Genomic DNA, 27,300 nt, shown 5'->3' with positions numbered 1-27,300 from the left:
GCAACCCATTCCAGTGTTCTTGCCTGGAGAATCCCAGGGACGGGGGAGCCTGGTGGGATGCCGTCTACGGGGTTGCACAGAGTCAGAGACGACTGAAGTAACTTAGCAGCAGAGATTACATTGGGCTTCCCAGGTGGCACTTGTGGTAAAGAACCCACCTGTCAATGCAGGAGATGTAAAGAGACACGGGTTTGATCCCTGAGTCTGGAAGATCCTCTGGAGAGGGAAATGGCAGCCCACTCCAGTATTCTTGCCTGGGAAATCTCATGGACAGAGGAGTCTGGTGGGCTACAGTCCTTAGGGTTGCACAGAGTTGGACACAAATAAAGTGACTTAGCATGCATGCGAACCGCATAAAGGACTTCCCTGGTGGTCCAGTGGTTTAGAATCTGTCTGTGAATGTGGGGGACATAGTTTGATCCCTGGTCTGGGAAGGGGCATGCCAAGGGTCAACTAGACAGTGTGCCCCAATTACTAAGCCCAAGCCCTAGAGCCTGAGCCCTGCAACAAGGGAAGCCACTGCAGTGAGAAGCCCAAGCACCTCAACTAGAGAGCTCTCTCAGCAACTAGAGAAAAGCCTGTGCGCAGCAACGAAGATCCAGCACAGCCAAAAATACATAAATGAATAAATCAAAATTTAAAAAGCAAAGAACTAAAGAGCCTCTTGATGAAAGTGGAAGAGGAGAGTGAAAAAGTTGGCTTAAATCTTAACATTCAGAAAACTAAGATCATGGCATCTGGTCCCATCACTTCATGGCAAATAGATGGGGAAACAGTGGAAACAATGACAGACTTTATTTTTTTGGGCTCCAAAATCACTGCAGATGGTGACTGCAGCCATGAAATTAAAAGACGCTTGCTCCTTGGAAGGAAAGTTATGACCAACCCAGACAGCATATTAAAAAGCAGAGACATTACTTTGCCAAAGGTCCATCTAGTCCAAGCTATGGTTTTTCCAGTAGTCATGTATGGATGTGAGAGTTGGACTATAAAGAAAGTTGAGCGCCAAAGACTTGATGCTTTTGAACTGTGGTGTTGGAGAAGACTCTTGAGAGTCCCTTGGACTTCAAGGAGATCCAACCAGTCCATCCTAAAGGAGATCTGTCCTGAATATTCATTCGAAGGACTGATGCTGAAGCTGAAACTCCAATACTTTGGCCACCTGATGTGAAGAAGTGACTGAATTGAAAAGACCGTGATGCTGGGAAAGATTGAGGGCAGGAGGAGAAGGGGATAACAGAGGATGAGATGGCTGGATGGCATCACCGACTCGATGGACATGAGTTTGAGTGAACTCCAGGATTTGGTGATGGACAGGGAGGCCTGGCGTGCTGCAGTCCATGGGGTAGAAAAAGAGTCAAGACATGACTCAATGACTGAACTGAACTGAAAACACCCATCTATAGTAAAATATTAATGGTAGAATCCAGGTGGTAATTACACAGAACTCACTATAAAATTCTCTCAACTTTGCTGTAAATTTGTAAATTTTCATAATAAAATGTTTTGGGGAAAAATCTAGAAATTTAATGCCATCCTAGTTCAGCAGGAAATGCAAAAGAGGCCACTGTTATGATTAGACCTGTATTCTGATTTCTGGGCTTGATAGCCTTTCAGATTGAATCTAATTTCCTGGATTCTGATCTCTCAGGGTTTTTATTACTTAAAACTAGTTACCTCATCATCCTTGTATTTTGATTTTCTGGTTTATCTATTTGCTTATTCATTTTCAAATGCTTATCTTCACCTTCTGTGAACCAGGCCCTGTTAGGTGCTGAGGATACAGTTTTGTCCCTGTTTCCCTGAATCCTCCATCCAAGGCTTATTTTCAGTAAACAGTATCTTCGATCTCTTAATTCTATCAGAAATGCTAGTTCCTTCATCTTTGGCTGAGGCTAAAACTGACAGGACCATATTATCCATTGAGTACTACAAGACTCCATTCCTAGAGCCTAGGAGGTTTCTGTTTTTGTTTTTGGTGGGGGTGGGGGGAGGGTTGGGCGATAGTGGTGGTGGTGGTATCATATCTCCAAGTTACAAAAAATAAACTGCAAAATCTTCCACATTCCTTAGAATGCAGAAACAATTCCTAGTCCCCTCGATTCTCCCTTTTTCACAGCTTTAGATCCCAAAGGACTAACAGCCAGCATTTCTGGTCCCAGTGGCAAATCCAGCTCTAATGCAGATGCAAATCCAGCTCTAATGCAGATGCTGTGGGGGAGTAAGATACTCCAACAGTGAGATGGACCCTAAAACTATCATCACCTTAAGCCATTGTATTCCTTGTTCTTCGGGCTACCTTCTAATTCCCATGTGGGCCCGTGGAAAGAATGCACTATTTGAGTTCTTCTGATGCTTGTGACAGTGATTTCTCAATCAAACCAGAAAAGCAACCAACTCTTGATTAAGAGCTGTTGCATCATATGTCTGGAACTCCAGGAGAAAATACACCAATCATGCCACCATCATCATCATCATCATTTTGGTTGCTTGTGGCCATGAATTTCTCAGTGTAAATTTAAATCAGTAATGCTTGCATGTGTGCTAAATCATTTTAGTCATGTCTGACTCTTTGCAACCCTATGGACTCTAGCCCATCAGGCTTCTCTGTCCATGGGATTCTCCAGGCAAGAATACTGGAGTGGGTTGCCCTGCCCTTCTCCAGGGATATTTCCGACCCAGGGATTGAACTCGCACCTCTTACATCTCCTGCATTGGCAGGCAGGTTCTTCACCACTAGCACCACCTGGGAACCCCCTAAATCATCCCCTAAACCAGAGACTAAAAACAGGGGATGGGGAATATTCTTACACTCTTTGTCCTTCAGAGCCTTAGTTTTGAACTGATTTAGCTGATTTAGCCCTCATAAAGCCTTGTTCTTTTTCTCAACTTCCAGTTCTAATCACTACTGTTCTCTTACTGATGACTTTACTTGTCCTCTGACCTCATGCAAGGCCCATCTTATCAGCTGAGATCTTAGCTTCTGTTTCTCCACTTTTAGCTGTGTTATTTCAGGGTCCCTTGGAAAAGGTCCAGCCAAGCTAGGCCCCTGGATCACAAGGATGCTCCCACGGCCTGTATGCACTGCACACGTGGAGCTGGGGCCTACCTGGGCAGCTTTTTGCACGTAAAATCCCAGGATTATAAAGATTTCCACCTAGTACATATCAACAAATAAAGAATATTGGTTTTAAGGACTTTGTTGCGACAAGGTAAACAATAGAACCATGACTTATAAACCAATATCTAGTGAAAACTAAGAGTATTGTGAAATATTTTATTTTTATTGGTTGGTGATTACACCTGGATAGTTTACAAAATTATCATGACATTCTTAATTTTATGCTTCCCCCAGGAAATCCTTCCTTATTTTAAATAAAGTGTATTTTATCTATTGAATGCATTGGTACTTCTATCCTGTTATACAATTACAACACTGTAAATAAACAGAAAGATCTATGTGGTTTGACTACTTCAGCCAGAAAGAATTAGCTCCCTAAGAAGAACAGTGTTATTATCCTTTTCCCTTTAGAATCAAAAGGAGTCTGATGATAGCTCTTGAAAGGACGATGCTGAGAAGACTAAGTCTTCTCAAGTCTTCACGTCCCTGTTCTGCTGTCTTACTCTGGATGACTGTGAACAGACTGGAATGTATGTCTCTGCTAAGGACCCAAAAGGGCTCACTGCATAGGACCTACTCCAGCTTGGCTTTATATTTTCTGCATTTTTCTTCTGTTTTTGTTCAGAAAAGCTATGGGTTTAAAAACAGTGTGTGTGTGTGTGTGTGTGTGTGTGTGTGTGTGTGTGATAGAGAGAGAAAAACCATTTCAATTACCATGTGTTTTAGAATATTATTCAAATATAGTCATCTAACATTATGATCACTCTAATTGGCATATATTTTTTGTATATACTTGTGGTTGTTCAGTCACCCAGTCATGTCCGACTCTTTGCAACCCCATGGACTGCAGCATGCCAGGCTTCCCTGTCCCTCACCATCTCCCAGAGTTTGCCCAAGTTCATGTTCATTGCATTGGTGATATATATATTTATATACAGCCTAATAGCATGCAGTTGGAGACTATTTAGCACCTCTGATGTGAAAGGCACTGGGCAATCTTAAATCTCCTGTTCAACAAAGCAGGGTATAAATCAACCAACTAAAAAACTATGTGCCATGTGCTCAGTCAGGCCTGACTCTTTGTGACTCCATTGACTGTAGCCCACCAGGTTCATCTGTCCATGGGATTACTCAGGCAAGGAACACTGGAGTGGGATGCCATTTCCTCCTCCTGGGGATCTTCTTATCTAACTTGTGTCTCCTATGCCTCCTGCATTGTAGAAGATTCTTTACCATCCGCCTACAATTGGGGGAGCCATCAGGGAAGACCCAGAAACTATACAGAGATATAATATGTACGATACAGTGAGGACTATTCAAGTCCTAACTTTGCTAGATATTTCAGGTAGAGGTCAAACTGGTAGTTTAATAATTCATAAATAATTATTATATAAAGGATTATTATTAAAATAACAGCTAGAACTCATTTATAACTGTATAAAGGAGACTCTGTTTCTGATAAATATCTATTATTCATGATTTATTACATAAATAGTATTATTATTATTTCTTTAATAGGTAATATGTTAATCATTCTTCAGGATTAACTATTTTATGTTAACACTATATGGGAAAATGCTATCTTAACCTCTCTATGGGATGTGTGAAATTCTAACATACCTGTGGAAATTCAGCATTTTCATTTATCACCAGGCATAAGACATTACTCCACCACCTCCTCTACAGCCTCATCTTCATTCCCACTGTCACCTCCTGTGAATTAGGACAGAGGACAGAGATATAAATATGACATAACTGGTCAGCTTTTACCCACATACCACCTGACCCAGGTCCTGAGAGTGACATCTGTATATTTGTCATACACACCTTCACTCAGTTTAACTACATAACAAAGCTTAATGCTCTCTGTTCAAATTTGCTACAGGTACATTCTTAACATTCCAGGCATGCATAAAAATAGAGGTGTTGTGTTTGTTTTTTTCTGATTAAATCAAATAGGGACGTGGCTGTTGTTTTTGGCCACAGTTCTCACATTTGCTGAGAATTAGGTGAGGATTTATAGGGGTGGGGGAAGCCTGTGTAAGGGTTTCCTGTGAAGCCATTAGCTGAAAACCTTGGATTTAAACCACAATATCCAGGGCTGGCTTCTAGCTGCTGTCTCAGGGCTGCCTGGCCTCCTGCCTGTCCCAATCCCTTGCACCTCTGCTCCACCATTAATAGCTGTTTGTTGGTGGGGGAGAAACTTTCACTTCTACATTACGCTCTTCTGCATTGTCTGCATTTTCACATATTTACTCTATGTGTATGTGTATGAGAACACTGAAGTTCTTTCCTTGCCTGCTTTTTTACAAAGCCATGCATGACTTACATCAAATTACAAATGTGAGCGGTTCACCCTGATGCAGCCTGCCCGTGGCTATCCACACTCACCCCTTCTCTCTGCTTCCCGCCTCGTTCTCCCTCCCTTCTCACCTTTTTCTTCTTCTCTGCTCTCCTGAGCGTCCAGTGTTGCCTTTCTTCGTTTGCATAGATTTTCTTCTCCACTGTACCCTTTGTGGGAACCGTCTCAGAGATTCCTCACAGGTCATTTGTAATTACATTCTCCTTTGGTTGCCATGATGGCTGACCTATAGCCCATAGCTCGGAAACACTTGTCCAGAGTGACTTCTGCATGGAGTGGCATATTTCTCCACTTTTTTTACTTTTTATCCTCATATGTTTTGAGAACAATTATTAAAAACTTGTTCTTCCTCTTCCTTCAAGTCCTTTTCCCTCTTGGCTAGTACAGCAGGTTTTGTTACCGGCAGAATTTTCTCTAAAGTGAAAGGCGACAGAGAGTTAACTAAAAGACACAGTGAGCTGCTGGGTGTGTCCAGAGTCTGATTTGGTTTGAGAAGAGGAACACAAAGAATTTCTGTATTTTAGAAATTGACTGATGCTAGGAGGGATTGGGGGTGGGAGGAGAAGGGGACGACAGAGAATGAGATGGCTGGATGGCATCACCGACTCGATGGACATGGGTTTGAGTGAACTCTGGGAGTTGGTGATGGACAGGGAGGCCTGGCATGCTGTGATTCATGGGGTCGCAGAGAGTCGGACACGACTGAGCAACTGAACTGAACTGAACTGAACTTGGCCTAGTTTGAAAAACACAAATGAAATTCTGTTTTTAAAAAATCCAACAAAGTCTAGTTGGGAAGCAAAGCTAGCATTTTGTTACTAATGCATCAGAGGTCTTGGTCCTATATTTTTAATGCACTTGTTACTTGTTAATTTAATATCTGAATGCACTGATCTCCTCCTGGCCCCTGTTAACCTTAATCGTGAGTTTTCTGTGCAGTCCCTCTGGCGCCCACCCTAGAGAGCTCGCTATCGGGACAGCTTCCAGGTAACCTGGGACTTCAGCGAAGCACCGATCGATTGGCCTGGTCGCTCCTGTGCAGGCCGTGGTTTCTGCGCACACAGAAAATGATGGGGTGAGTCACAGCCCTCCTTCCCAACAAAAGGGCATTGTACTACGCTGTTTGGTTCAGGCTCTGGCGTGCCACTTGTGGTTGCAAACGTATGGGACAGGAGGCTGGCTGCAGCTGCATTCTAATGGGCTGCTTTGGGTGTGCCCCGATAGACCATGAGATACGTTAAGGTTGCGAGGCTTTGATTTACCTTCGATGCTCAGCGCTAAGTGCACTTGTGCTTAGCTCGGGTCAGCGCTAAGCCACTTTGGCTTGGTTGGAAAGCAGCAAAAGAGGGGAAGGGCTCAAGTTTGCGCTGTGCTGTGGGGAGCCGAAGAGGCCCCCTGACGAGGCCGGCTTGCCGGCCCAGTGCCGGCAGGGGGCGCAGTTGCACCAGTAGCTAGAACGCCCCACTTGTTTACTTGCGCGTTACCTTTTTGGTGAATCCGGAGGCGTGAGACCCTAGAAATTTAAACTTAAACCTGCACATCAGTATTAGAATATGAACTATTGAATAGAACAAACTCGCATTATATTTAGTCCTAAAGGCACAAGAATAGTCCGGAGTTAGCTTACCGAATACTGAGTCAGGACACCTCCCAGAGTCAGATCTGAAGAGGAAAATTCCCTGGGCAGCCTTCCAGGAAATTTGAATAATTTTGCATTTGGACGCTTCTTACACTCACTTGACGAACTAGTTCTTCTGATTTAGACACCTCATTTGTCAGAGGAGAAGCCGACCTTTATGAAACCAGTTCCCTAGTCTCCTCAAGAGGATGTAGCTACAGAAAAATTATATAGAATTTTTCTGGGTTTTAGCCATGCTTTGAAAACACCCCAAAAGAGGGCCATTTGGAAAACTGCACTTACAATCCTGCTCTCTCTTATACACACACACACACACACACACAGATTTGTACCTGTATAAAATATAACATTTATACACAAAAATATATGCATATAGTATATATTTTATGGGGCTTCCCAGGCGGCTCAGTGGTAAAGAATCTGCCTGACAATGCAGGAGATGCAGGAGATGTGGGTTCAATCCCTGGGTCAGAAAGATCCCCTGGAATAGGAAACGGCAACCCACTCCATTGGAAACTTCCATGAACAGAGGAGCCTGTCAGGTTACAGTCCATGGGGTTGCAAAGAGTCGCACACGACTCAGCTACTGAGCACATAGTATATATATATGATAAATATAGATTAAAAATCTATCTATCTCTGCCTGCAATGCAGGAGACCTGGGTTCGATCCTCTGGAGGAGGACATGGTAACCCACTCCAGTGTTTTTGCCTGGGGCATCCCCTGGACAGAGGAGCCTAGCAGGCTACAGTTCATGGGGTCACAAAGAGTCAGACGTGACTGAGTGACTAAGCACAGCACAGCACAGCACATCTATCTATTTATTTTTCAGGCCCTTTATAGAGGCAGCATAGCCTAGTGACCTCAGCATACAGGGTCACCAGGTTTGAATTGGTTCTGTCACTTATTAGCTGTATGACCTTGTGCAAGTTACTTAACATCTCTGTGATGTAATTTTCTCACCTATAAATGAGGTTAATAATAGTAAATGTTTCATTAGTTTAAGGATTAAATAGGTTAATTTTGTAAAGCTCTTAGGATTATACTTGGTACATAAAAATGTACTATAGGAATTGTTAAATAAAATTCATAAAATTTTGAAAACACTATCTTAATCATGAATGTAGATCACATTTCATAGGTACTTTTTAAAAGGTTTGAAGTTGGCCTTTAATAATATCCTTTTTAGGGAAAATCTATCATGTAGTAAATGGTAAAGATGTGAGAAAGAATATGTGAGTGGTGAACCTGTCCACCAGATCCGAGTCTGAAGTTTTACATTATGATTCCAGGTGAGGCTCTGGTTTCCAGGGTGCAGAAAAGTCATATGACAATCTTTTCTCATTTTGGAAAACGAAAAAGCAACCCCAGGAATTCCCTGGTGGTTCAGTGGTTAGGACTTCAAGCTTCCACTGTTAGGGGCGCAGGTTCCATCCCTGGTCAGGAAAACTAAGATTCCACATGCCATGTGCCGTGGCTAAAAAAGCAAACAAACAACAAAAAACCCCAAAACAGAAACCCCAAATTCAAATGCCCAAATCTTCGGAGAATCATTTGCTTGGAGCATTTTAAATGTAACTGCCCCCTTGTAGTCTGCTGTTTCAGAGGAACCACAACTTTCTCTCTGAAGCTGATTCTTCATCAGCTTCCTCTCCTGTTCCTGAATGTCTCCATCTGAGTCAGCCACTGTTGTAGTTGGCTTGTCTGTGGGGGCTGCAGGGAGTGGCTGGCAGGAAAGATGATCAAGTATAGTCTGTTCAGGCCACGTGGGACATCTGGACTCCAGGGTCAGCCATTAGAAGTAGGGGGGGGTCCCTGCCCCGTGAGAGGCCACTAGGATCCAGCAGAAGACCAAGTTGGGGCAGTCAGGCCCAGCTCTCAGGGGCTGTCACTAGACAGATCAAAGCAGCTCTAAGAGAGCAGAAGAGGCAGCTCCCCCTACTTGGGGAGAAGGATAGCAAGAAAACAGTTCAGTTCAGTTGCTCAGTCATGTCTGACTCTTTGCGACCCCATGGCCAGGTTTCCCTGTCCATCACCAACTCCCGGAGCTTGCTCAAACTCAAGTCCATCGAGTCGGTGATGACATCCAGCCATCTCATCCTCTGTCGTCCCCTTCTCCTCCTTCAGTCTCCTGCCTTCAATCTTCCCCAGCATCATGGTCTTTTCCAATGAGTCAGTTTTTTGCATCAGGTGGCCAAAGTATTGGAGTTTCAGCTTCAACATCAGTCCTTCCAATGAATATTCAGGACTGATTTCCTTTAGGATGGACTGGTTGGATCTCCTTGCAGTCCAAGGGACTCTCAAGAGTCTTCTCCAACACCACAGTTCAAAAGCATCAATTCTTCAAAGCTCAGATTTCTTTATAGTCCAACTCTTGCATCCACACATGACTACTGGAAAAACCATAGCTTTGACTAGATGGACCTTTGTTGGCAAAGTAATGTCTCTGCTTTTTAATATGCTGTTGACAATGGTCATAACTTTCCTTCCAATGAGCAAGCATCTTTTAATTTCATGGCTGCAGTCACCATCTGCAGTGATTTTGGAACCCCCAAAAATAAAATCAGTCACTGTTTCCATTGTTTCCCCATCTATTTGCCAGGAAGTGATAGGACTGGATACCATGATCTTAGTTTTCTGAATGCTGAGTTTTAAGCCAGTTTTTTCACTCTCTTCTTTCACCTTCAACAAGAGACTCTTTAATTCCTCTTCACTTTCTGCCATAAGGGTGGTATCATCTGCGTATCTGAGGTTACTGATATTTCTCCCAGCAATCTTGATTCCAGCTTGTGCTTCATCCAGCCCAGCATTTCGCATGATGTACTCTGCATATAAGTTACATAAGCAGGGTGACAATATACAGCCTTGACGTACTCCTTTCCCGATTTGGAACCAGTCTGTTGTTCCATGTCCAGTTCTAACTGTTGCTTCTTGACTTGCAGACAGATTTCTCAGGAGGCAGATAAGGTGGTCTGGTATTCCCATCTCTTTAAAAATTTGCCACAGTTTGTTGTGATCCACACAGTGAAAGGTTTTGGCGTAGTCAATAAAGCAGGAAAACAGCCCTGGAAGAAATGTCCTAGGGTCTCACCTGAGGAGAGGACTGAGTGGAGGTCTTCAGGAAGAGAAAAGGGTCCCTAAAAGGCCTTGGCTGTGAGGGGGCAGGGCTGAGAGGCTGTATGCGAAGAAGAAAGGCTGGTCTCTAGTTGGGTGGAGGGCTCAGATAACCAATAATGAGGGAGATCTGCTGAGGCAGAAGAAGATGCTAGCAGGAAAGTTTCTGAAGAGCATGAAGGAATCCCTAAATTTCCCACAGACAGCTCTTCACATGCTACCTGGAGGCCACCATTGGGAGGCTTTGAAAGAAGATAGTGGGTTACCCCACACGAGCACTTGCCAAGCCAGGTGACCCATTGAGAGCAGCTGCTAATTCTAATAGAGGCAAAATGTTATCTGTGCTAAGTTTAAAACAGTTTTCAGGGGGAAATAAGGACAGGCCAACGCAGCCAAAAAGAGTTGGTTGTTGGTTTTGCAGAAAGTTACAACTGACAAAGAGGGTTGCCAGGTGTCCTGTGCTGAACCAGACAGTGTGGTCTTTTAGTTTCTGGTGTATTAAAACGCAGCAAATAGTTGTTGTTTTTTTAATCACTATTATTTCAGATGTACTTTTTCTTACATTTTGATTGATTTTTTACTCAGCAGAGGTTTTAATTTCACTCTTTATTTACTCCTTCTGGTAAATATTAAATGGACAGCACTACTTAAAGGAGAATTATGAGCCGTTTGAGATATGAGGAATTCTTCTAGGTATCTGTGTGCAAGTAAACTGTTCCAACACTAATGCTAAGTATTCTGTTAAATAAATATCTGTCCCTTGGGAGGGGAGGGTACACTCTACAAAACAATTTTTTTTTCCCCTCAGTCTCTGTGAGGTGGATATTTTTGCAATCCTAGGAAACGCTTATCTGTAGGGCAGTAGAAGAGCTAACATTCACTGAGGGTTTACCATGTGCTGTGTGAGCCATCAAGGTCCTCTATTCTTTCTCACAATAATCCCAACAGAGAGATGCTCTAATTATCCTCAAATTACAGAAGAGGAAACAGGCTCAGGAAGATTGAGTATTGAGACCAAAAACCTCGATGTTGTCCTCAATTCCTCTCCAACCCCCAGACCCTCATTATTAACAAGTTCTTCCATCTGTAACACCAAAATGTATCTAAAAATCTGACCTTTTTTTCACCCTAACTCAAGTCCTCATTCTTTCTTGCTTGGATGTTGCATTAGCCTCTAACTGCCCCCAGGCCACTCTTACCCCTGATAGAATCTTTCTTCCACACTACAGCCAGTGTGGTCTTTTTAATTAACTTTATTTATTTTTATTTTTTGGCCGCATCCCATGGCATTCGGGATCTTAGTTCCCCAGCTCCCCAACCAGGGATCTAACCCATACCCTCTGTACTGGAAGCTCGAAGTCTTAACCACTGGACTGTCAGGGAAGTCCTAGAGTAATTTTTTTAAACTGTAAGTCAGACCACATACTCTCCGACTTTCCTTCACATTTAAGATAAAGTGGAGGACTTACGGCCCTACATGATCTAGTTGCTGGTTGCCGTGTGCAAAGTCTTCATTCATTTAACAAAGAATTATTGAGGACTTCCCTGGTTGCTCAACAGGAAAGAATCAGCCTGCAATGCAGGAGCCACAGGAGTCATGGGTTCGATCCCTGGGTCAGGAAGATCCCTGTAGAGGGGCATAGCAAACCACTCCAGTATTCTTGCCTGGAGAATCCCTTGGACAGAGAGGCCTAGTGGGTTACGGTCCATAGGGTCGCAAAGAGTCAGACATGACTGAAGCGACTTATCACGCACTAGGTACATGCCAGGCACTATTCTAAATGCTGGGCGAATTGTTCCTGTCCAGAGTTTACAATAATCAAGGAAATATGTAGGATGAAATGCATTATCTTGCAATAACTTATAATGGAGCATAATCTGAAAAAATACCGAAACACTATGTTGCACATCTGAAGCTAACACAGTATTGTAACTCAACCAAACTTCAATTAAAAAAAAAAAGGAATATGTAGACTAGTGGATAGTGGATAGAAAAACAGAGGGACAAAAACAAACCAGTAACAATGTACAATGTACAGGTCTGAAATTGGGGTATTGATAAAAGTTTGTCTGTTTTTTTCCAAAGAAAATGCATTAAGGCAGTGCTTTTGCTGGGACTTCCCTGGTGGCTCAGTGGCTAAGACTCAGAGCTCCCCATGCAGGGGGCCCGGGTTGATACTTGGTCTGGGAACAAGATCCCACATGCTACCACTAAAGATCCTAGGTGCCACAACTATGGCCTGGTGCAGCCAAATAAATAAATAAATATATATGTGTGTATTTTAAAAGGCAGTCCTTTGGAATTAAAAATGGAAAAAAGTGCCCATTTTTTTAAAAGGAAAAAAGAAAGGGAAACTGCAGACAATCTGGTGGTGAAAGCAAAGGGTGCAACTTTAAGTTGTCTTTTCTGGGAGAGCAACTGGTTTAGAAGATTAAACTATGCATATGTAAAGCAAAGATTTTGAACCATTTTCTGGGTTACGCTTACATCTTTAGTTTCACGAAGGATGACTCGAAGCAGCCACATTTGTGATGTAAAGCTTATTCTTCAGTGTTATTTTCCATTTGCAAATTGGTTGGATCCACTTGAGTCAAGCTGTGCTCTCGTAGATGTCATTGCTGCTTTTGGACGTGTTCTCTTAAATTAGGTTACAGAAACAAGAGCTGAATTATACACACAGCTGCAGAAATAGATTTCTACTTGCAAATGTAAGATGAAACATAGGAAACTTGAGACAGCTCCCTTAGTGTTGAAACCAAACGACTGACTTTCTGGGTAAAGCTCTGTTTCTTAACACATTCAGAAATTGGTGGGTGGGTGTCCACATGGCCTGAGAAGGCAGGCAGTCCCCTTTTAGCGCAGAAGCTGGGCTCACACAGACAGATGTTTGAATCCAGTTCTGCTCTTCCTAGTTGGATGACCCTGGTCAAGTCATTTAACCCTGTTACTTTCCTCATCTGCAAAAACCCCTGTGCCCAGAGCTCCTTCATGGGGTGGCTGTGAAAATTAACTGAGATGACTGAGTGATTTGCTTGATAAATGGAAGTCATTGTAAACTGTTAGCAGACTCCTTCTTGCTTTCATGCACTTGTGTTTTTGTTCTTGTGCTGTTCACAGGCAGCATGAACATGGAATTTATCATCCACACTGGGGCCCTTTTGAATATAAAAGCAGACACCAAACCTGAGAGAACTCTGGGCTCTTAGGAGTAGGTTGGGACTCTCCCAGGCAAACAAAGATGTAGGGTCACCCTCTCGAAGACTGAGAAGCCTGTAGGAGGGGGGGTGGCTGCCACCATCAGGTGCCTGCTGGAGGGAAAGAGAAGAAGGGGATGAGGTAGGAGATATTAGTTGCCCAGTCATGTCCAACTCTTTATGACCCCATGTCCTGTAGCCTTCAGGGTTCCTCTGTCCAAGGTATTCTCCAGGCAAGAATACTGGAGTGGGTTGACATTTCCTTCTCCAGGGGATCTTCCCAATCCAGGGATCAAACCCAGGTCTCCTGCACTGTAGGCAGATTCTTTACCTGTGGAGCAACCAGGGAAACCCAAGGTAGGCAAGGACGGGCCTTGTCTGGATTGGTGTGCTGGTTAGGAACTAATAGTCAGTTCAAAACAGATTAAGAACAGAAGAAGCCCTGTTTCCTTCTCTCCTGACACTTTATAATTTTGGCAACGAACCTCCCTCTGTTGTGCCCAGATTGGGCTGAAGATTAAACCAGCATATGCCAAGATAGCATCAGACCACAGAGGCAGGGTGAGGACCCCTAGCATGGTTATGAGTAAGCCTTTTCTTGTGAGCTGAACCATGGGGATTTATGCTACTGTGTTTATTTCTCTTTGTTACTTGCCAGTACAGTGATACCCAAAACTGCTGGAATTAAAGGATAACTGACTTTACTTTCAGATACCTGCTCCCATCCTCCACCAACACAGACCTGAATCCAAATCTCTTGACATTCTGTATATTTAAATGAGGGTCTGGGACAGTTTCTGTGACGGGCAAGGTCAGGAAACATTGCTCTTGCCTTGAGAAAAGCCATTTAAACTTTCTGGCTTTGACTTGGTTGTGCCACGAGATATTAAGAAATGCCTTTTGTCATGTCACTTTTGGGCCTCAGCTATCAAAGGAGGGATGGATCTGAGGAGGGTCTGATGGAGCAAAGAGAATCAGGGTGAGATTTCCAATACAGACACATCTCCAGGACAGGGTTTAGGGTTCTGTGGGCTGTCTGCTTCTGGCCCTGCCCTCACTGGGATCTTTTTCAATGCAACTTAGGAGGAAGTGAGCCCTATGCATGCTGTGTGTGCTAAGTCACTTCAGTCGTCTCCGATTCTATGTGACCCTGTGAACTGTGGCCTGCCAGGCTCCTCCATCCATGGAATTTTCCAGGCAAGAATACTGAAAAGGGTTGCCATGCCCTCCTCCAAGGGATCTTCCCGACCCAGAAATCAAACCCACGTCTCTTATATCTTCTGAATTGGCAGGCAGGTTCTTTACCACTAGCGCCACCTGGGAAGCCCCAGTGAGCCCTGTATTTATTATTAAAAAGCAGTGATTCCGTGTCCTTATACTGTATTTAGTTATTGCTCTTTCTCTTCTTTCCCCATCCTGCTTCCAGAAGGAATCGTTCATACCTCCTGTATCCACTTCCTTAATTCTCATTCACTCCCGACTACGGTGGAGTGAAGCCTGGCCTGGGTGATCTGCTCTGTGTGGCCCTGAGCAGGTCAGTGAACCACTCCAGCCTCGGTTTCTCCACTGTACCTTCTACATGAGGTAAGGCACTTTACTCTCTTCCTACCCACCTCTGTCCCTCGTCCAGAGGTGAACCTTCTTTTCCTGAAAGCGTTAGAAACTTAATTGTAAGATTTGATGGTTATTTTTTAGGGCTCAACTTACTTTTCTTGTCAAGAGTTATGACTATACTCAGTTCTTGAGATTCTTTTTTTTTCTTCCATCTATGTTCCTTTTCCTGGTTTTTGCCTCCTTGTTCTTTTTCCTTTCATAAACTCAACAGTTAGGTGTATTAATGGAATTATGCAACCATCAGAAGGTATCTATAAAACTGTGGAAAGATGACAAAATGATTACCTGAACACCTTAAGTATCAATAGAAAGAGTGCAATGCAAAATATTACAAGTTATAAATAGGTAAGGTGGGACTTCCCTGGTGAGCCAATGGTTAAGAATGCACCTGTCAGTGCAGGGGACATGGGTTTGATCTCTGGTCTGGGAAGATCCCATATGCCTTGGGGCAACTAAACTTGTCTGAGCCCGCACTCTAGAGCCATGCTCTGCAAGAAGAGAAGCCACTGCAATGAGAAGCCCACAACCAGAGAATAGCCCCCACTCGCCACAACTAGCAAAAGCCCGCGAGCAACAATGAAGATCTAGCACAGCTAAAAATAAAAGTAAACAATAAAGAAAAAAAATAGGTAAGGTGCTGATGCTCTTAAGAAGGCATTATGGCCACATGACCAAAGAAGACAGTATATTACCCTAGACCGCAGCCACACCCACACTCACACTCAAGATTTCCCAGGGACAAAGGGAACATCACAAATGAAAAAGTGTCATTTGCTATGAGCACCCTGGTAAGCTGGGTCTGAGCCCTGCTTTGGGTTTCAGATCTGAAGACTTCCTTTATCTTCCAGGCATAAATAAACTCTTACCTCTGCAGGAGCCCATCAGATAGGTATGTCTAGTCCTCTGCCTGAGATGGATCAGATCCTAGTTTCAGCAGTGAACAAAGAGGCAGCAGAAAAGATAAGAAATTCTCTTTTGGGTGTGTTGAAGCAGGCTCATAGGACTTGAGAACTGATTCTGATTACTCTCCCCAACTCTTCTGATAACTCTTCCCAATTCTGATAACTCTTCCCAGTGTGAGTTCACTGAACTCACATTAACAGCTTGAAATCAGCCATGGTGGGAGGATTTACAACATGGAAAATGGCAAACAGTACAAAGTATGCCTCTCCACCCCCTACCTTTGCCCAAAGCTGAATGTTAACTGTTGATCGGCACACCACTGGGAGAGGGCAGAAAACCCGTCAGCCTCCCCTACTCTGAGCTGGCCCTGGTTATATGTAACACTTTCATTATAGGAAGAGACAGAGATGTCTAGATTCATATCTGCAATAATAAAGATGACAACAATGATGATAAACGCTAACTGAACACATCTGGGCACTGTGCTTCACCATACTAGCCAAGTGCTTCCCAGGCATGGCCTTAATTTACACTCAAATGACTTTATGAAATAGGGACTGTGATTACCTCTGTTTTACATATGAGGAAATTGAAGACCAGAATAAGTGATTTGTTAAATGTGCTGCTGCTGGTGAATAGAAGATTCTGGATTCCAGGCCAGGCAAGGCCTCTAAAGCATCTCAGCTCTCACTCCTCATCATAACCCCTTCCTGGGGAAAGAAGGAAGACAGATTGCAAAATTTCATCCCCAACTAGCAGTTGACAGCATGTATTCCTATGATTGAAACGTTATATTTAAAAATATGCATCCTTGTATATCGTGATACAACTTAAAACAATTTTTGTTTTTAAAAAGTTTGGCTATGCTGGATCTTCTTTGCTGCTAGGGCTTTTCTCTAGTTGTGGTGAGCGAGGGCTACTCTCTAGTTGCGGTGCTCGGGTTCTCACCGTGGTGGCTTTTCTTGTGGAGGAACCCCCACTCTGCAATAGAGAGTAACCCTCGCTTGTTGCAACTAAGAGAAAGCCCATGCTCACCAATGAAGACCCTGTGCAGCCAAAAATAAGGAAATTTGATTTAAAAAAAAGAGGGATCTGACATTGGCCCGGAAAATCTTGGAAAGCTAACCTGGGATGTATCAGTTGTGCTGTGCTTGAAGGATGAGGACAAGGAGGAGGCATATAGGGCCCAGCGAGGGGCGTTTGTTAGGGAGACAAGGAACTATGGGAGCAGGAACTCTGAATCTGGAAGAACAGGAGGAAACTTGAGCAACACAAGGGCTAACTCAAATGCTTGCAGAGAGGAAGGACTGTGGGAGACGAAAAAGGGCCATGCCTCCCTAAAGTGTATATAAATTTAAGAATGATGTGACTGAGGGTTATCAGTTTGTGATCTCTGCTTGGCGGGGAATGTGAGAGTCATTAGATGATAGCTGAAGTCTGGAGAGTGTCTTGAACCTGAATGTTCAAAGGATTCTAGAACTTCTGGATACAAAAGGACAACTCAGCAGGAGTCCCTGAGCCGGAAAAAGAAAAACTGGGTGTGAACATGATGTTACTAAAGGCCAGGGAAAGAGGGCTTTTTGAGGAAGTCAGTGAGAACTGCCGAGACCAAAGCAAATGAGAACTGAAAGAACTGTTTGTTGAATTTCACAACCCAGAGGTCAGTGACCTTCCCTAAACGCCCACCCTGGGCTCACACTGTTTGACAAGCCTCATGCATCTTCTGGATCGTCCATGTCTTTTGCTGTGACTGGGAGGAGTGTGGGCTGCTTCAGATCCAGCGCAAGCTCCCGGAGACCTGGTCACATTCTAGCCATAACCAGGATAGTGTTGTAAACAAGACCATTATAAGATAAATATATATATATTTAAAAACTAATTTTATGTATCTATTTTTGGCTGTGCTGTGTCTTCGTTGCTGCGTGGGCTTCTCCCTAGTTGTGATGTGCGGGCTTTGCATTGAGGTGGCTTCTCTTGTTGCAGAGCACAGGCTCTAGGGCATGTGGGCTTTGGTAGTTGTGGTTCCCGGGCTCCAGAGCACAGGCTCAGTAGCTGTGGCACACTGGCTTAGTTGTTCCACGGCATGTGGGATCTTTCCGATGCGGGGCTTGAGCCCCTATCTTCTGCATTGACAGGTGGATTCTTTACCACCGAGCCACTAGGGAAACCCCAATAAGATAAATACATTTTTGACAAGGCATTTATTACCACATGCTTTGATATCAGAGAGACTCAACTGGACTCATTAAAAAACAGAAGCATGTATTTCTCATGCCGTGCTGTATAGGTAGGTATCTGATAAATTTAGATCTTCAGAGCCAAAGTTCTATAAGATGTACTGCTGCCTTTACTTGAGATAAAGAAAGTGTGTTAGAAGTATAGAAATCTACCAGTTATTTAAAACTATAATATAAAATTATTGTACCCTTATTTGTAGAAGAAATATTCTAAAAATGTCTCATAGAACAGGGTGAGAGTAGTTTCCTAAATTGAAATTATAAAATTTCTTATTATAACTGACATTTTCAAGAGAAAACTAGAGCACATGATGATTAATGAACTCAACACAAATATTCCAAACTAAACAGTTTCTGCAAATCAAGTTCTCTTAAAAATTGCAAATATTTACCTGAATGAATCATTTCTTAAGGCCCCCATAAAATAACTCTTTATCAAGAAAAAAATTCTACATGTATGGGAATTAAATTTAGAAAAAATTAACATAATTGAATGTAATCATCGTTAAAATATCAAAACAGAGCATTACACTTCAAAGTAATGATTTTTAAAGCTCTAGTATGGAATACTCTAAAGTGTCATTAATATTTAAGCAATAGAGTAACATTAGTCATGCAATATAGTTAAGGTCATTATAGTAAGATAAATTATATAGAATTGATAAATAAATATATATATATACACACATATAATTTCCCCTCAGAGGACTTTAGGAGGACATTTGTCATGGTTAATTCTTCTTCCATTTTATTTACAAATTGAGAACTTTAATAAGCAAAATTAAATGGTTCAGTGGGATTTAACCTAGGCACACATGTTGTAGTTTCCTTTTTTTTTTTTAACATACTTTGTACTTTTATATACATTGTTGTTGTTGTTTAGTCACTCAGTTGTACCCGACTGCATTTTAAAAAAATCTATAATTTTCAATAACCTCAACAGTATTAAAATAAAGGAAACATCTTCAACCTTAGGTCTTGGCTCCTGATATCAGATGAGTCTTCCTACAATTCTGTTTTCATCTTTTTAGTGCCATATGCTATTATCCAGTGGTTTCCCGTTTCCTACAGAATGAAGTTCAACTCTGACATCAAAACATTCCACAATTTGGCCTCAGAACTTTTTTTCCCCCAAACTAAAGCCATGCCCCTCACTGACTTAGTATCAGTGAAGTTCATTCCCACCCTGAACTGTGTTCCTTACCTCTAATGCTCTTCCTCTTTCTCATCTTCAAATCCTGTGATCTTTAAAGGTTCTGTTGGACTCCCACCTCCCCCCTGAAATCTTTATGATGCTTCCAGGCCTTCCTCTGATCTTGTTTTCACCACTTAAACATTGGCTCTCAAGCAGCCACTATTACTATACTAGTTCATGCTTTTAAAAGTTGTGTCTTCAACCAATGGGAAATTCCTCATTTACTGTTTTTAGTGTCCAGCACAGTCCTGAGTATAAAATTATAAAGTGAAAGTTGCTCACTTTCTGACTCTTTGCAACCCCATGGACTATACAGTCCATGGAATTCTCCAGGCCAGAATACTGGAGTGGGTAGCTTTTCCCTTCTCCAGTGTCTTCGCAACCAGGGATCGAACCCAGGTCTCCCGCATTGCAGGTAGGTTTTTTACTAGCTGAGCCACCAGGGAAGCCCAAGAATATTATAGTGGGTAGCCTATCCCCTCTCCAGCGGATCTTCCCGACCCAGGAATCAAACCGGGGTCTCCTGCATTGCTGGCGGATTCTTTACCAACTGAGCTACCAGGGAAACCCATAAATGTTAATATCATCTTAATTACCTCAGACATTTTACTTTATTCTTATAAATTATCTTTCCATCTAAAGAAATGGCACAACTAAAGGCTAAATTTACTGTTGCTTAAGTGTCTCTCATTCTCTCCCAAAGCTAACTGGTCTTGCTGTTTGCTCCATTTAATGCACAATCTTCACTGTGCAACTGAAATACATGGAGCCTGGAATTCTCTTCCAACCAAGGACCAATTTCTTTAATTTCACCCAAGTCTTAGGCAAGTTTCTGTCTTTGGTGATAAATGTATGTTTACAGGTAGATATTTTTTTCCTTTTAATGGAATGTTTTGGATGTTCCAACAATTTCAGTGAAACTGTAAAGCTTTAAAAAACACTGCAAAGTCTTCCTTTCATTAAGTGAGATGTTTTTTTCTTTTTCTTCTCCTTTCCCTAAGCACAAGGAAGAAGATACAGCAGTGGAAGGATCTGTACCTTTAAAAGGCCATCCTGGACTGGGTGTAAAAAAGCAGAAATTATGGTGCCAGCTTCCTCAAAGAGTTGGACATGACTGAGCAACTAACACTTTACTTTCCTCTACTGTATAGGTAGTTTACCTCTGCTTAAGATTGTTGTGCTTGACGCTCACAAATCCAAAGTAACTGTTATTCAAAACTGGCATGGTTTTCTTCTTCCATATGGCAGTAGCAGCTGTTTATTAAGCACCTCTAATATGTCAGATACCATGCTGGTTGCTTTCTACATTATCTAATTTTTCCAATCAAGTGAAACGTGACCCCCATTTTACAGAAGAGAAAATTGAGGCTTAGAAATGCTTAGTAATTTGAACAACTTGTATATGGTAGAGCTCGAGTTTGGATCCAGAACTGATTCCAAAGTCACTGCTCTTTTTGCTACACCTTGCAACATCAGTGCCTTGTATTGCCAGGAATTCTTGCTGGGGAATGCTGGGCGTGCATTCATGACTTTGGTGGCTGTTGGGAAGGGAAGGATAGAACAGTAATGAAATGTTCCAGTATATCCAAGGAGGCTCACCAGCAACCCTCTCCTGCACATAACTGCTCCAGTCTTAATTATTAGATGTTCCCAACTCTTGACAGTTTACTCTTCGGTGTACACCAAATTTGGTGCTGTCCCTTTTGTTATCTAACATCTGATCACATGTCTTGATAGGTGTAAGGAATGCTGGTGAATTTTAACTTCACCAAGGCTCAGGACAGAAGCAACAGCATGAAATAAATCACAAAAAATAAGAATATTTATATATTTCAAATATATGACATTAGAAACTCTAGGAACTTCTCTGGTGGTCCAGTGGTTAAGAATCCACATGCCAATGCAGGAGACATGGGTATGAGCTCTGATCTGGGAACACCTCACATGCTGCAGGGTACCTAGTCCCATGCACCACAACTACTACGAAGCCTGTGTGCCTACAGCCCCAGCTCCACAACAAGAAAAGCCAGCGCAGGCCTACACACCGCAACTGTTTTGCAATGAGAGAAAGCCCATGCAGCAACAAAGACCCAAAAAGTAAATATAAATAAAAATACTAAAAAAATATAAAAAAAAGCAAAAAGGAATTCTACCTGTAAAAATACTTTTTTTTCACGAAAGTTCAACCTACATAAGACTCTATCTTACTGCTATGCTAACATAAGAATTCCAATCTTTAGCTTAGTCTATTTATTTGAGGAACAGTCAATAGAAGGAAATTCCAGTGTGACAAGCATTTTGACAATCCCTAGTGCTATCTCCAATGGGATCTAGTTACATTGTGCTCTTCCAGGAAGGATGGTGCTGTGCATGTAGGTTTTACTCCAACAGTAATTCTCTTTTTCTAGTAGTACTATATGTGGTGATTGCCTGATTGTCTATTTTACAAAATTAGGGCCATGGGAGGGAAAATAGGTTATTCTTCCTTCCCTATTTTTCTACACTTGAGAGTTTAATACACAACGTTTTCATAGTAGTTAATTTTTAAAACAATCTAGGCATTTCTACACAGATTTAACCAATGTGTTCATTTAGTTGGCCAGAAGTTTATTTGTTAATATCTACCACCAACCAGAGAGATTACCTCACAGCTCAGTTGGTAAAGAATCTGCCTGCAATGCAGGAGACCCAGGTTAGAGTCCTGGGTGGGAAAGATCCCCTGGAGAAGGAAATGGCAACCCACTCCAATATTCTTGCCTGGAGAACCCCAAGGAAAGAGGAGCTTGGTGGGGTACAGTCCATGGGGTCGCAAGAGTCGGAGATGACTTAGCGACTAAATCACCACCACCACTACCACCACCACCAACCAGATACACATGAGTATCATGTAATTACATAAGGATGCTTTCTGATTTATGAATTAATAAATTTTCACTCTTGTATCATTTTAATATTAGGGTAATTCAAAATGTTTATACAAACAGGTGTTTTTTAAGTAACACTTATTTAGTAGGAGACTGGGGTGCAGTTTTCGTACTGACAGTTACCTTGCTATAGAAAGACTGTGTACCTTGAATCTGACTTCAGAGTCTCAGTTCTGCCTGTTTTTTGTCTTGGAAATATCACTTCATCCGCTTCCTCATCGATACGTTGCAGATCACAATAGCCATTCCACAGTTTTCATAAGAATGAAAACAAAATGCCATAAATATAGGAACTATTTGAGAAATGGAGTATTTCCTGCCATATAACAAACAAGGATGTCACAGTTATCAATGATTCCAGGGCAACCAGGAAGGAAAATAATACCTGCTGCAGGGCAGCCATTAGGCTGCAGCTGTTCCCTATGGTGAGCACTGAGAAAAAACAGGATATGAGATGCATATGAAAAGAATGATTTCAGTGAGCCCAGATGCTTGCATCGTTTGGTACATAGAAAACACTAAATTCCTTGAGGTATCTGGTTTTCTTTAATTCACAAAAAGTCTTTTAATGTTCAGACGACCTGCCCCTTGTTGCAAACTTCTATTTAACTTGACCTCCCTACCCACCCCCAGCAGTTCTTTCAGGGTCACTTGAGATGCTGTTTCTCAGGCTTGAAGTCCTGAAAATTCCCACTGAATAAATCATATTTCTCAACTTTCAGATTGTGACTATATTTGACGGCAACATATTCTTCAAAGGCAAAACTGGGTTTAACAGATACACACAAAACTGGATTTTACCTGTCTAACTCAATGAAACTAAGCCATGCTGTGTGGGGCCACCCAAGACGGATGGGTCATGGTGGAGAGGTCTGACAGAATGTGGTCCACTGGAGAAGGGAATGGCAAACCACTTCAGTATACTTGCCTTGAGAACCCCATGAACAGTATCAAAAGGCAAAATGATAGGATACTGAATGAGGAATTCCCCAGGTCAGTAGGTGCCCAGTATGCTACTAGAGATCAGTGGAGAAATAACTCCAGAAAGAATGAAGGGATGGAGCCAAAACGAAACAATGTGACTGATGCTAGAAGCAAGGTCCGATGCTGTAAAGAGCAATATTGCATAGGAACCTGCAATGTTAGGTCCATGAATCAAGGCAAATTGGAAGTGGTCAAACAGGAGATGACAAGATTGAACGTCAACATTCTAGGAATCAGTGAACTAAAATGGACTGGAATGGGTGAATTTAACTCAGATGACCATTATATCTACTACTGTGGGCAGGAATCCCTTAGAAGAAATGGAGTAGCCATCATGGTCAACAAAAGAGTCCGAACTGCAGTACTTGGATGCAATCTTAAAAACGACAGAATGATTTCTGTTCGTTTCCAAGGCAAACCATTCAATATCACAGTAATGCAAGCCTATGCCCCAACCAGTAATGCTGAAGAAGCTGAAGTTGAACGGTTCTATGAAAACCTACAAGACCTTTTAGAACTAACACCCAAAACAGATGTCCTTTTCATTATAGGGGACTGGAATGCAAAAGTAGGAAGTCAAGAAACACCTGGAGTAACAGGCAAATTTGGCCTTGGAGCACGGAATGAAGCAGGGCAAAGGCTAATAGAGTTTTGCCAAGAGAACGCACTGGTCATAGCAAACACCCTCTTCCAACAACACAAGAGAAGACTCTACACATGGACATCACCAGATGGTCAACACCAAAATCAGATTGATTATATTCTTTGCGGCCAAAGGTGGAGAAGCTCTATACAGTTAGCAAAAACAAGACCAGGAGCTGACTGTGGCTCAGATCATAAACTCCTTATTGCCAAATTCAGACTTAAATTGAAGAAAGTAGGGAAAACCACTAGATCATTCAGGTATGACCTAAATCAAATCCCTTATGATTATACAGTGGAAGTGAGAAATAGATTTAAGGGACTAGATCTGATAGATAGAGTGCCTGATGAACTCTGGACGGAGGTTCGTGACATTGTACAGGAGACAGGGACCAAGACCATCCCCATGAAAAAGAAATGCAAAAAAGCAAAATGGCTGTCTGAGGAAGCCTTACAAATAGCTGTGAAAAGAAGAGAAGCAAAAGGCAAGGGAGAAAAGGAAAGATATAAGCATCTGAATGCAGAGTGCCAAAGAATAGCAAGGAGAGATAAGAAAGCCTTCCTCAGCGATCAATGTAAAGAAATAGAGGAAAACAACAGAACAGGAAAAACAAGAGATCTTTTCAAGAAAATTAGAGATATCAAGAGAACATTTTATGCAAAGATGGGCTCGATAAAGGACAGAAATGGTATGGACCTAACAGAAGCAGAAGATATTAAGAGGTGGCAAGAATACACAGAAGAATGTACAAAAAAGATCTTCACGACGAAGATAATCACGATGGCGTGATCACTCACCTGGAACCAGACATCTTGGAATGTGAAGTCAAGTGGGCCTTAGCATCCCTACGAACAAAGCTAGTGGAGGTGATGGAATTCCAATTGAGTTATTTCAAATCCTGAAAGATGATGCTGTGAAAGTGCGGCACTCAATATGCCAGCAAATTTGGAAAACTCAGCAGTGGCCACAGGACTGGAAAAGGTCAGTCTTCATTCCAATCCCAAAGAAAGGTAATGCCAAAGAATGCTCCAACTACCGCACAATTGCATTCATCTCACATGCTAGTAAAGTCATGCTCAAAATTCTCCAAGCAAGGCTTCAGCAATATGTGAACCATGAACTCCCAGACGTTCAAGCAGGTTTTAGAAAAGGCAGAGGCACCAAGGTCAAATTGCCAACATCCGCTGGATCATGGAGAAAGCAAGAGAGTTCCAGAAAAACATCTATTTCTGCTTCATTGACTATGCCAAAGTCTTTGACTGTGTGGATCACAATAAACTGTGGAACATTCTGAAAGAGATGGGAATACCAGACCACCTGACCTGCCTCTTGAGAAACCTGTATGCAGGTCAGGAAGCAACTGTTAGAACTGGACATGGAACAACAGACTGGTTCCAAACAGGAAAAGGAGTACATCAAGGTTGTATATTGTCACCCTGCTTATTTAACTTATATGCAGAGTACATCATGAGGAACGCTGGGCTGGAAGAAGCACAAGCTGGAATCAAGATTGCTGGGAGAAATATCAATAACCTCAGATATGCAGATGACACCACCCTTATGGCAGAAAGTGAAGAGGAACTCAAAGGCCTCTTGATGAAAGTGAAAGAGGAGAGTGAAAAGGTTGGCTTGAAACTCAACATTCAAACGAAGATCATGGCATCCAGTCCCATCACTTCATGGGAAATAGATAGGGAAACAGTGGAAACAGTGTCAGACTTTATTTTTTTGGGCTCCAAAATCACTGCAGATGCTGATTGCAGCCATGAAATTAAAAGACGCTTACTCCTTGGAAGGAAAGTTATGACCAGCCTAGATAGCATATTAAAAAGCAGAGACATTACTTTGCCAACAAGGGTCCGTCTAGTCAAGGCTATGGTTTTTCCCGTGGTCATGTATGGATGTGAGAGTTGGACTGTGATGAAAGCTGATCGCTGAAGAATTGATGCTTTTGAACTGTCGTGCTGGAGAAGACTCTTGAGAGTCCCTTGGACTGCAAGGATATCCAACCAGTCCATTCTAAAGGAGATCAGTCCTGGGTGTTCATTGGAAGGACTGATGCTAAAGCTGAAACTCCAATACTTTGGCCACCTCATGTGACGAGTTGACTCACTGGAAAAGAGTCTGGTGCTAGGAGGGATTGGGGGTGGGAGGAGACGGGGACGACAGAGAATGAGATGGCTGGATGGCATCACCGACTCAATGGACATGAGTTTGAGTGAACTCCGGGAGTTGGTGATGGACAGGGAGGCCTGGCGTGCTGTGATTCATGGGGTCGCGGAGAGTCAGACACGACTGAGCGACTGAACTGAACTGAATGGGACTCAAGCATGTTCAGGAACTGGCCATGCTTAGAAGGGAGTGGGGAGGAGCTTTTTATGGCGATTGAGCTAAGCAGTATTAGTTACTGGGCCCAAGCACCAATCAAAATCCCAGGAATTCTACTTCCAAAGCACAGACTTCATGTGCACAGACAAACTCAACCCCAGGGCATATTCTGTGACCTTTTTTTTTTTTGTCCTTGCTTCACAGCCCTCAAGCCTGTAAGTTTGGGAGAAGCCATTCTTTCACATTTGTAATCTTGTAATTGCTCATTTGTAAGTGCTATGTTTTTTCCCTGGTCATGTATGGATGTGAGAGTTGGACTGTGAAGAAAAGCTGATCACCGAAGAATTGATGCTTTTGAACTGTAGTGTTGGAGAAGACTCTTGAGAGTCCCTTGGACTGCAAGGAGATCCAACCAGTCCATTCTAAAGGAGATCAGTCCTGGGTGTTCATTGGAAGGACTGATGCTAAATCTGAAACTCCAATACTTTGGCCACCTCATGCGACCAGTCGACTCACTGGAAAAGACTGATGCTAGGAAAGGTTGGGGGCGGGAGGAGAAGGGGACGACCGAGAATGAGATGGCTGGATGGCATCACCGACTCTGTGGACATGAGTTTGAGTGAACTCCGGGAGTTGGTGATGGACAGGGAGGCCTGGCGTGCTGTGATTCATGGGGTCGCGGAGAGTCGGACACGACTGAGCGACTGAACTGAACTAAACGCCTTTGCTATTAGAGAATGTCCCTATACAGGGGGCTGTGGACGTCAGAATACTGAGTCAGGCTAGGCTAATTGTATTCAAGTTGTTTCCCTCCAAAGGAAAGGGCTGTGGTGTTTTTCTTAAAAAGAAACCTTGAATTGGGTCCCTCCTGTTCAGCTAAAGCCTGCAAAGAAATAGATGGAGAGGACGGGGGCGGCAATAGTTAACTATTTTGACTGTGCTCTGGCTGGAGCCCTTGGCTACAGCCCTGGCGCTCGTCTCAGCGCAAGTGCTCTTCCCACCCACTCCGGGTTGTAGGGTGCAGGCGGACAGCCGTCTCCC

General features: G+C 42.8%; 1 long non-coding RNA gene across 1 annotated transcript; it reads left to right on the top strand.

Annotated features, from left to right (window-relative positions):
• Positions 1–6,411: 6,411 nt before the first annotated feature.
• Positions 6,412–20,499, top strand: LOC148775862 (uncharacterized). Its single transcript, XR_016038904.1, has 3 exons — positions 6,412–6,558; positions 14,858–15,015; positions 20,382–20,499. It is a non-coding gene; the product is annotated as an uncharacterized LOC148775862 (long non-coding RNA).
• The last annotated feature ends 6,801 nt before the right edge of the window (positions 20,500–27,300 follow it).

The sequence above is a fragment of the Moschus berezovskii genome, chromosome 13, assembly GCF_049115385.1.
Source record: "Moschus berezovskii isolate FMDL1 chromosome 13, NW_MosBer_1.0, whole genome shotgun sequence".
In the NCBI taxonomy this organism is placed as follows: Eukaryota; Metazoa; Chordata; class Mammalia; order Artiodactyla; family Moschidae; genus Moschus; species Moschus berezovskii.
Note: the sequence above shows the minus strand (reverse complement) of the source record. Positions and strands in the feature narration are given on the sequence as shown.